At 39.7% G+C, this 11,619-nt stretch overlaps 1 long non-coding RNA gene across 1 annotated transcript; it reads right to left on the bottom strand.

Annotated features, from left to right (window-relative positions):
- Positions 1-7,243: 7,243 nt before the first annotated feature.
- On the bottom strand, positions 7,244-11,381 carry LOC129058331 (uncharacterized). Its single transcript, XR_008523435.1, has 4 exons — positions 11,211-11,381; positions 8,158-8,269; positions 7,883-7,983; positions 7,244-7,337 (listed from the first exon to the last, which is right to left on the bottom strand). It is a non-coding gene; the product is annotated as an uncharacterized LOC129058331 (long non-coding RNA).
- Positions 11,382-11,619: the final 238 nt, after the last annotated feature.

The following is an 11,619-nucleotide window of genomic DNA, read 5'->3' as shown; positions in this document are numbered from 1 at the left end:
CAAATACCTTTTGTGTGTGATGTTTATCTATCCAACAGTGCACTATTCTTAGCACCTTTCATGTAAGGATAGGGTTGGGGAATATGTCAGTGAAAGAAATAGAAAAACAAACAAACAAACATGTTTCTGCCCTTGTGGATTTTCTATTCTAATAAGAGAAGAGGAAGCAGGAGAAAATAAAATAAAATTAATGAGTAAAACATGTAACTTGGGTCTTTATAAGTGCTATGAAGAAAAAAGAAATCAGGGAACAAGAATGGGGAGTGACCAGGAAAGGTGAGATTGGAGTTTGTCTGAGGTAGACAGGGAGTCTCACTGAGAAAGTGTTATTTGAACATCATGTCTCTTTTCTGCTCAAAACCTTTGAAGAGCTTCCCACGTCATCCAGAGCGAAAACCAAGAACCCTTAGAAAGGTCTCCAAAGCCCTGCACATCTACTCATCCCACATCTCTGTAACTTCATCTCCTACTCCCCCTCACTCACAGGCTGCAGAAGCAACCTGCTCTTAAAACCTGCATCTCCCGGACCAAGGGCCTCTGCACTTGCTTTTCCTTCACCTAGAATCCAATTCCTCTAGACATTCAAACAGCTTCTCTCACTAACTCTTTCTGTTCTTTGCTTATCACTTTCCCAACAAGACCTTTCCTAAGCACTTTTCTAAAACGTTAACATATCCTCTATGCCCTGATACCTACAGAATCTTTCTTTTGTCCCTGCCTAATTTTACGGATAAAGTGTATCCATTTCTAAAATGCTATACAAATTGTTCATTTTGTTAATATCTGTCTCTTCCAGAGGCAGATAATTAATCACATCTCCATCCCCCTCCTCCCGCCCCCCACACCCAGTGTACTAGAAGACAAGCTCCTGCAAGGCAGAAATTGTTCGGCTCTTTTCACGGATGTGTTCACTGACCACCTACTCCTTCCCTGCAATACCTAGAAAAGTGTATTCAGAGTAGGCTTATGAATAAATATTTGAGAAATACATGAGCAGAGGGAACATGCTATGGGATCTCTGGAAAGCAGATGTCCCAGGGACAGGACCAGATGAAAGGAGTGGCTGGCTTGTTCAGTGAACAGTAAAGGGGCCACTGTGGCTGAGATAGATGAGCCTAGAGCGAAAAGCTGGACAACAAGCAATCAGGGAGTGCTTTTTTGGCCACTAGACAAATTTTGGTTTTACTCTGAGTATTGTGAGAAGTTTTGGATGAATTTTAACAAATTGACTATAATGGCCCAAGGGCTAAAACCGAAAGAACATTCAGTAGAGCACAGCAACAAACCCACGTAGATATTATGAATGAGGCTTAGCTTCTTCTATCGCATTTAGTGTCATCCTGTGTTCATGTATTTTTAATCAGCACAAATGTTGTATTATATTATATGTCTCTTTCTCTTCCTTACCTTTCTTTTTTTTCACTCCACAGTATGCTTTCACAATTTATCCATGCTGATTAGTGAACAACTAGTCAATTGCTTCTAATTGCTGAGTATTACCTCACTGCCAGCATCTATCTCTTCTTTCCTAATGTGAACTAGAAACAAGGTTAGAACTGGAAAAAGTGTGCTGTCAGGAGCACTGGGAGAAAAAAGATAAAGATCAATTTACTGAGGGGAATGGGATGGTGAGAATGAAACAGGAAAGCAATGGGTTAGATTAGCCCGTGTATGAATTTGCCAGATGGGGACAGTGAAGGAAGAACAAGGCTACAGAATCAAAAGAAATAATAAAAAAAGGTGGCCAAAATGATAAACCATCGGGTCCATATGGATATTAATTATGATAAGAAGAACAATAGCAACAACAATCACACCAAGATAGTATTCACTAAATACTTTCATCATGCAAGACACTGTTCTAGGGATTCACATACATTGAGCAAGGAACCAATATATTTGAAGCAAAAAATAAACCAAGGTATTTGTTACTACATAGAAATAAACTTTAATGGAAATAACAAAATGAAAAAAGTTAGAAGTGTTGTACATTGTATTCAGATGCACTGATATTTAATTTTCCAGATGTAAATACTTTCAAGATGATGACAGGTCTGGTAAATGTCTTCACAACTAGATAAGAGATGACGATGTTAATGAATCATGAACATGGATAATGAAGTCTCCAAGATGAAGCTAGTCATGTAATAGCCACAGCTGCAATTGGAAGATAGGACAGTACCATCTCAACCTCACGTCCATCGATATATAGGTTAGTGAGGAATAAGAAGCCATTGCTCAGGACAACTAGAAGAGAGCTAGATTTCAGGCAATGCAGAGAAAGAAATGCAAGTGGAGGCATTGAAGTATAGGTTAATTAAATAATTAACCTGGCATGACATATATTCAATTAGACAACTGTTTTGCTCTTTGATTATTAACAAATACCACAGGTATGTCTTTGTGGTGGTGAAAAGGGCCAGTTTCACCCAACTCTCTTGCCATTTTGACTTATCCCCTCTCCCCACACATATCCAAATGAATAAGTAAAAGTTAAAATTTATTACATATAGTGTTGCCATGTTGACTGTTCGTTATGTGGGGGGTTGTTTGTTTGAGATGGAGTTTCGATCTTGTCACCCAAGCTGGAGTGCAGTGGCACAATCTCAGCTCATTGCAACCTCGGCTTCCTAGGTTCAAGTGATTCTTCTGCCTCAGCCTCCCAAGTAGCTGGGATTACACGCAACCGCCACCACACCTGGCTAATTTTTGTATTTTCAGTAGAGACAAGATTTCACCATGGTGGCCAGGCTGGTCTCGAACTCCTGACCTCAGGTGATCCGCCCACCTCAGCCTCCCAAAGTGCTGGGATTAAAGGCATGAGCCACTGTGCCTGGCCCATGTTGGCTATTTGATCAAGTAAGAAAAATATGTTGTATCATCCCAATAGCTACATTAAATGGCTCTTCATCTTCTCCTTCTGGGAACAAAAGACAAATTAAATGGACTAAATCTGGCTTCAACAATAAATAAATAAATTTAGGTTTTAAGAATTTTTCAGTTTGATTCTTTGGCTGAGGATGTTTAAAGTGATTGACTTTTTCCTTTTATCTTTATATTTGATACACACTAACAAGCCATTTATAGGTCTAAACGTTAAATAAATATAGAGAAGTTGTTTTCTGACTTTGATATTTGCATATCATCCTAAAAATAAAATAGGACAAATTAGAGCAGTTTATATTTTGGGAAATCACAGAGTGTTTAATATTCAAGCCATAGGGTTTGTTTTTAAAAACTAAAAAAAATCCATACTAATTATATGATTTCTAAATATGCCAACAGCTCAGCACGCCCTGAGCACATATTAGACGCAGGAGTTACACGATTCTCTGGGTTTGAGTCTTGTGCCTTTCTTTGTCTTCACTGCCACTCACTGATGTTCATATTCATTCTGAAGTGAAATTTGGCCCAACTTTGTTTCTATGTATGTTATCAATCTCCCATAGAACTGATAGGAGACAGTGGCTGGATTACGCTGATGCCGTCAGGACACACTGGCACCTTGGCATTTGAGAAAAGAGCAGAAGCAGGAAAGTCACGTTTACCTCCTCACCCTTTCCCTTGAAGCAGGTCACATTGCTGCAGGAAAGGAATGTCCTTTGATCTCTAAACACACTGGGACACAGAGGAGAATCTGAATACACAGTCCTTGCTAACTTGTCCCATGTATTGCCATTAAATTATGCACTTTGTCCAATCACTCTTCTGCATGACTATCCACACTTCGTCATATCCAAATATAAAATTACACAGGCTTTCTTTCTTTAGGTCTTCATTTCTGAAGGCTCCCATGTCAAGTAAAAATTATGTCAAATACATTTGTATGTTTTTCTCTTGTTAATATGTCTTTTGTTATAGAGTCCTCAGCCATGAACCTAGTGAAGTGTGAAACAAGAAATCTTTCCTCCCCTTCAATACCCTCAGAGGTTGTAGTCCCACAGGCAAAGACCCCAGTCTCCGTTGTTTCTAAGTTCTGGAGAGAGAATAACTTCTTCTAGGGTATGAAATTTTTCCAATCACTGGAGAAATGCTAGATAACAGCATTTACTAACAAAAGTGTTCTATAGAGACCCAAGCTGAATAGCTGGACACAAACAACATTTGTTTTCTCATTTATTCAACAGCACCGGTGAGCTGGGTGCAGGGGACAAGTATGACATGAATGTGGAGTTGCCTGGGAGGAACTCAGAGTCTATTGATGGAGATTAATGCACAAACAAGAACTTTACAATGATAAATTATATAATTATTGTAATTACAATAATTAATAAATGTAATCCCTCGGTTGTGGCTGAACTGTCTGGAAGAGCAGAGGGGATAGTCCATGAACAGAAGGAAATCAGCCTTATTGTTGAAACACCATAGTTCCCTTGATCGCTTCACAAGGCTTGCAAAGAGGTTCCTTTACTCAGCCCATAGCTGCCAACCCCTCATGGGATGGGGAGCACGCAGGTGAGTGGGTGCCGGGGCCAGGACGAGCACTTCTGGGCAACCGGCCGGAGTAGATCTCCATGCCGTCTAGTAGGGTTACCCGCAACCCTTGGAGCCCTAGAGGGCATGTGTTACAGTGTGCTCTTTTAGCTCTGCCATCTGTGGACAGCTTAAGTGTTCAACAGCTCAGTGGAGGGGCAGCGTGATGCCTTGTTAGGCATCTGCGAAGAATCAGGTCACAGGAATGAATTGAAGATTGTAAATGCTGGGAATTTTATTGGGTGGTAGAAATGGCTCTCAGCGGGGTGGAGAGCTAGAAAGGGGATGGGTGGAGCAGGAAGGTGGTCTTCCCCTGAAGTCCAGCCATCCCCCAGCTGAACTCTTACATGAAGTCCCACTGTCAGGCCATCCCTCTGAAGCCAAGCTGCGTCTCTCAATGTACAGCTGCTGCTTCTCTTCTCTCCTTCTCTGCTGCTCTGCCAGTGGGGTCTGGGGTTTTTATGCATGCACGATGGGGGGCAGGGCGGGCCAAAAAGCAACTTTCGAGGGGGGAAACAGTAGTGTATGTTCTCACTTTGGGCTGTGGTCCCAGGCTTGAGGGTAGGGATTTGTCAGGAACCCCGCCCTTTTCTGCCTAGTATTTCCCTTCCTTCTGCCCATATCATTATTAATCCCTTGTGAACGAAAACAAAGTGAAGGATATAATATAAAACTCTTCTTTGCTGTTTCTAACAGGAAACATTCAGTCCCTTTAGGGTCTTTTTCAGATGGTTATCAGGTATCTCCTTCTTTCCTACCCTTCTTCTCCCCATGTTCTTTTCGCCTGCCTTGCCCTGGCTTCTTTCTACCTTTTTTAGACCTTCCAGCAGGGTCTTGGCTCCAGCCTGGAAAGACGGTAACAGATCCTTATTGGACTTCAAACAAAGAGGCTTAAAGTCCCTCGGATTCTCCAGAATGTTGTAGCAACAAGATAAATCTGTCTCTATTAGTATACATTCATACTAAGTTTTCCCTGCACTATCCCTGATGTATTTTTATACAAAATTGTTCTAGCACTAATTAATGGGCAAACTCTGGCAATATGAAGAAACGTTTCAGCTCATGGCTTGTGGAGCCAGATGTCTGGGTTTGTAACACTACCTTGACAGTGTGTAACGTCTTTCTCTTCCTCATAATACTGTTTGGGGATTAAATTAATTGATATGTGTAAAGAGCAGGGGAAAAGTGAACAGAAAATCTGCAGGAAACTGAAAAGTTCCTTCTGCTGTAGTAAGGTAAGTAACCAAATCTGGAAACCCAGGGGCACCAGGCACAGTGGCTTTGTGCTCAGCCTCTGCTGTGCCTCACAGATTCCCTATCATCTGGAAGAAATTCCTACTGTTTTAGTCTCCAAAATATAGCCCCTCCCTGTAGCCAGCCACAAGGAATTTATTCTAATGGGTTAATGCAGCCTTCTTCTCATGTGGAGGCAGAGAACTGATTCACTCTCTTCCCTAGCCCAGTTTTCTTCACAAAGTGGGGAGGTTCTTTTTCGATAACGGAGCTTGACTGACTCCAAGATCCCAGGACCTAGCCCGTGACTCTCACCTCGGCATTGTGCTAGAATTCCTCATTGCTCTTCTTGTCTCTTGGACACAAGTTTTTGGAAAATTTGCTTTCAGTAGTACCATTTTTCCAACTGAAGTTTAACCAGCCAACTTCTTTTTTAAAAATTTTATTTATTAGACTCTAAGTTCCAAGGCACATATGCACAACGTGCAGGTTTGTTACATATGTATACATGTGCCATGTTGGTTTGCTGCACCCATTAACTCATCATTTACATTACGTATTTCTCCTATTTCTATCCCTCCCCCATCCCCCCACCCCACCACAGGCCCCGGTGTGTGATGTTCTCCGCCGTGTGTCCAAGTGTTCTCATTGACCAGCCAACTTCTATGTCAGTTTCATAGACCCCCAAGGAGTAGTCCCATGTATGTAGCTCCCCCATCTGGGGATACTTAACTGACTCATCACACTCCAGGGCCATGAGAATCTAAGGACATCATCACTGCCTGTGCAGTACCGATGGGTCTACCCAGGTAACAGAAACACTTTTCCATAGACCTAAAAAGAGGAGGATGACAGGAAAGAGGAAAGGGCTTTCTTCCCTACCTCCTTTGGCTGGGTGAGTGTTTCCAAGATCAGGACCCCATCCTCACTCGCCTAGAAACTTCAAATTTTTTTAACTTTTTAAAGTTTTAGAGCCCTTATTTAATTATTGCCTCCATAAGGTAAGGGAATATTCATTCACAATATGACCCTTAGCTAAGCACCTTGGATCCTACAAAAGACTGCGACTAGGCACTTAAAAAAAAAAAACAAAAAACTTACTATCTAGGGAAATATATCACAAAAAGTTTTTTCAATCAAGTAGCATTATCTGTGAGGTCACAAGGATAACAGTAAAAAAAGTTTTGCTTCTAAAAAAGAATAATCTTTGTAGACTTAAAAACCAAAATCTTAAAGAAATGAATCCCTAATGGCTTCCTGACCAGAACACACAGCATTAGAATATAGTTGAAAGAATTTAGTCCTACATTAGCAGGAAATGGTTTAATATTTGTCTCTCTCATTTACTAGCTGCAGGCCTTGAATTATTTGCCATCTCAAAGTTCCTGTTTCCTCTTCCATAAAGTGGGTGTACTAATTTCTACTTCACATGATTTTTGACATAATAAAATGAGAAAACATACAGAGCAACTAATGGAGGATAGCAATTATCAAGATGAACAACAAAAAACAACCAATTTATCACAATGTCAAATTTAACTGTATGTAATTTTCAAGACTCAGTTTATTTCTCTGGGATATTCAAATCCAGTTCTTCTAAAGGAATCCAGTGATTTCTTAGAGAATCTTATCTAGAGAAATTAGATTATTTATTTAGTACCTATTTCCGAAATAATCACAAAAGATTATGTTATTCCTGTAGCTGCATAGCTAGTATCCACTGAAAATGTTTGTGCCATACTCTATAATAAATTCATTATTCTTTTAGTCACAGAAGACTCAATCTCCAAGAGGCTGTATGTTTTTCCAGATCATGGAAGTGTGGCAGTCAGTAATTGATATTATTAAATATGTTTACTGCTGATGCAGTGACATAGCTGAAATGTGCCTGCTTTTCTATGCTGAAAATTGATGGGATATTGGATCTGATTTCAATTCTGCAGTGTATGTCAGCAAAACCTCAACATGTGAACCGAAGAAAACAAGAACAGTTGATAAATGCCCTTTTTGAGTCAGTCTCAGAAGACAAGAGAATCAAATGTCTGTGGTAACATATGCTGCAGTTTCAGACGGAGTCTGCATTGAAACCATGAATAGCTGGTTTAAAGCAGCTCAGTGTTATCCACAGAACGGGGCAAAGCATTGTGGAGCCAGAGGAACTGGCTCTAAGCCTTACCTAAGGACGAGGATTTGCTTCAGTCTGCATCTATGCTTGTGGCTGTCTTCCTAGAAGGCACTTGTTTTGTTTGTTTTGGAAAGGTGACTTTTTTCACTACACTGGATAAATAGTAAAAATGTCAGAAAAAAATATTCAGTCATATTGACTGGAGAAACATCTTTGTAAAATGACAACCAGAAAAATGATTTTTTTGGTTGGAAAATAACATAAAATGGATATGTTTTCTATATTTATATGATATATCTAAGTGCATTATTTAGGCAAAGACTTACAAAGGTGAATTCACAAGTGAAGCAGGTGAAGTGCAGGGCCTGTTATCTTCCCAAAGACATGTCCAGGGTATTGTTTCATAATTTCAGGTTTCAATTCTTTATGCACATTAGACTATTTCAACAAAGAGCAAATATTTACACCCATATTTATAATATCACTAATGTTCTATGAAAATAATGTATTTTCACGTGCTTCATCTTATTTAAGTTTTATAACAACCATGTGACTCACGTGAGTTGGCATTTTCATCCCTAATTTACATATTAGAACACTAGGACTAGGAGGATGGAAATAATTTGTTCAGTGTCATGCAGTTAATAAGTATCTCAGTGACAGCACAGTCTCCTCTATTCTGATTCTAAGTTGAGTGCTATTTGGGTTTTCTGTTTGTTTGTTTTTAATATATTAAAGCACCTCTCCTGCTTACTTTTTATCATTTACTGACATAACTCAAAAAGAAAACCTACCAACATTTTTCCCTCTATTATTTCATTCAATAGATATGATTGATAACAAGGGATGTATGCCTTCCTTAACTAGGATCACGGAATGTTAAACCTCGAAGACGTTAGAAATGTAGTTCAACCTCTGTATCAAGTTGGTCAAATCTTTTTCTGGCATGATCCGTCTATAAACTTGGCTGGCTTTCTCCATTGTTCCTATTCTAAGATCAGCAACCTGTCAATTTCCAACTTTCCTTATGCGCTGTTTTCTCTGGATCAGATGCAAACCTTTACAAATGAGATATTGAAAAAAACAACCAAGTAATTGAGGATGTGTAATAAAGGAACTAATTACAAAGGTGTAGGAAGGTTAAGATAAAGCAGTAAGAGATGGTTCACTATCTTGGAGTCATTATCTCACCTAGACTTGGAGGGACAAGGGGAAGGAGCAGATACTGGAACCCAAAATGTATAGCGGTAGGAGAAGGCTGGAGTGAAATTGGGAAAGATAAAGTCAGGGAAACAAAAACCCCAAATTCACTCTCTTCTGAACGAACATATTCTTGCCATATCTCCGATTGTTCCAAATTGGAAGCCAGATGGTGTCTTAGCCCAAGTATACTTTAAAACAGAGCCTATGGTATCATATTATCTGAGACTATAATCCAATGAAAACAAAACTGAGAGAAAGGGGGATGAAGCAAAAAAAAGAGATAAAAAAATGTTAAGTGCTTTACCTAAGCTGGCCACATCTTCACAATAAGCAGATTGCTTAGGTTTGTGAAACATCTCCAGAGAAGTGGTATGGAAGCTCCATTGGCTATTAAGAGCCCCATGAAGTATCATAACTGACCATCTGGATTGTGCTATGCATGGGTGCTGAGTGGCTTCATGGTATCACCTTTTCAGCAGCAATTGTGAAGCTACATGGTGCAAGGAGATAAATGTGAAATATGAGCCAAGGTTCTGTGTGGATGTGCCCTTGAGTGATCTCAAGGAAAGCAAATAATCAAAGCAGAATCCTGACGCATCAGCAATATCTAAGTCTATGATCTTCAGGACAATGCTAGTCCTTGCTAGGGCTGCACAAAAAACAAGCAATGCATTGATGCAGACCTGGGGACACAGAAACAGGGCCTGGTGCGGAGGGCCAGGGTGTCCATAAAGTGCAGCCTCACAGGGCAGAAAGGTGAGGTGGGAGTGGCAGGAAAAGAGAGAGAAGTGCGTCTGGAGGAAAAAACAGGAAGTATGCATCATGTATACAAAATGGGAAGAAGTTTCTACAAACTGGCTGTTATGGACTAAATATTTGTATCCCCCTAAAATTTATATGTTGAAATCCTACCCTCCAGGATGATGGTATTAGGTGGTGTGGCTTTTGGGAAGTGATTAGATGCTGAGGGTAGAACCCTCATCAATGGTATTAGTGCCCTTATAAAAAAGGTCCTAGAGACCTGCCTTACCTCTTCTGCCATGTTCTCACACAGAAAAAAGCCACTATCTGTGAACCAGGAGTAGGGTCCTCCCCAGACACTCAATCTGCCAGTGCCTTGATCTTCGACTTCCCGGTTTCCAGAACGATGAGAAATAAATGTTGTTTAAGCCACCCAGCCTGTGGCATTTTTGTGATCACATCCTAAATGGACTAACACACTGGCCATGTCCTATGTTACCACTCTATGTTAAAAACTTATTCTTTTACGATTCTTCAAGCTAAAATAATGAGACAGAATGCTCTAATAGTGTAGTCTGAAGTCTTTGCATGCAGTCTTAGAAAATTTGCTCTGTTCTGTGGAGTGGCTTCTTTTTTTTTTTTTTAATTTTATTATTATTATACTTTAAGTTTTAGGGTATATGTGCACAACGTGCAGGTTTGTTACATATGTATACATGTGCCATGTTGGTGTGCTGTACCCATTAACTCATCATTTAACATTAGGTATATCTCCTAATGCTATCCCTCCCCCCTCCCCCCACCCCACAACAGTCCCCGGTGTGTGATGTTCCCCTTCCTTTGTCCATGAGTTCTCATTGTCCAATTCCCATCTATGAGTGAGAACGTGCGGTGTTTGGTTTTTCGTCCTTGCGATAGTTTGCTGAGAATGATGGTTTCCAGTTTCATCCATGTCCCTACAAAGGACATGAACTCATCATTTTTTATGGCTGCATAGTATTCCATGGTGTATATGTGCCACATTTTCTTAATCCAGTCTATCATTGTTGAACATTTAGGTTGGTTCCAAGTCTTTGCTATTCTGAATAGTGGAGTGGCTTCTTTTTATCCATCTCCCTGTAAAACTGCACTGTCACTCATGACCCATTCTTACTGTCCTCGCTCCTGATTGTCTTTACAGTTGCCTCCTGTCTGTTCTGCGTGAGACCTTCATCATCTCTTGTTTGAACCATTACATATTGCCATGTATCTAGGACTCATTGCATTTTTCCCAAGCCATTCTTTACAATGATAACAGAATAATCTTTTAAATATACAAAACGGATCAAATCATTGTCCTTTTTAAAAAGTCTTCACTACCTTGTAGGAAAATAATTTTTAATTTAGTATTATAAAATAGTAACTACTTGCCAGTTTTCTATGAACTTTCACTTACCTTGGTCTTTTTATAAAATAACTCCATTTAGTGTATTTATAAATGAGCACTGCAGTTTTCAATTTAATGCATTTGAGCATTAAATAAACTTTACCAAACAAACAAAATGTTGACTCAGTGGGAGTGTGTGTGTATTCCAGGTTATTCTTGATTGTATTTTCCCACTCACCTTGTCTCTTGATGGAAAGGTTTTCACTATTTCCTGGTTACACAGACCATTTACATATTTCTATGGTAGTCATTATGACCTACTACAGTCATTCCTTCCAAGTATCTCTCATCCTCATTTTTTAAGCCCAACAGAGTCAGTGAGTCTTACTCATTTAAGATTCCATAATTTGATACTAAGTGCATGCTTCTGAATGAAATGCAGAATCTAATGTTTTAATACTAGACTTGCTTAAAAATC

This window comes from Pongo abelii, chromosome 2 (assembly GCF_028885655.2).
Source record: "Pongo abelii isolate AG06213 chromosome 2, NHGRI_mPonAbe1-v2.0_pri, whole genome shotgun sequence".
Lineage (NCBI taxonomy): Eukaryota > Metazoa > Chordata > Mammalia > Primates > Hominidae > Pongo > Pongo abelii.
Note: the sequence above shows the minus strand (reverse complement) of the source record. Positions and strands in the feature narration are given on the sequence as shown.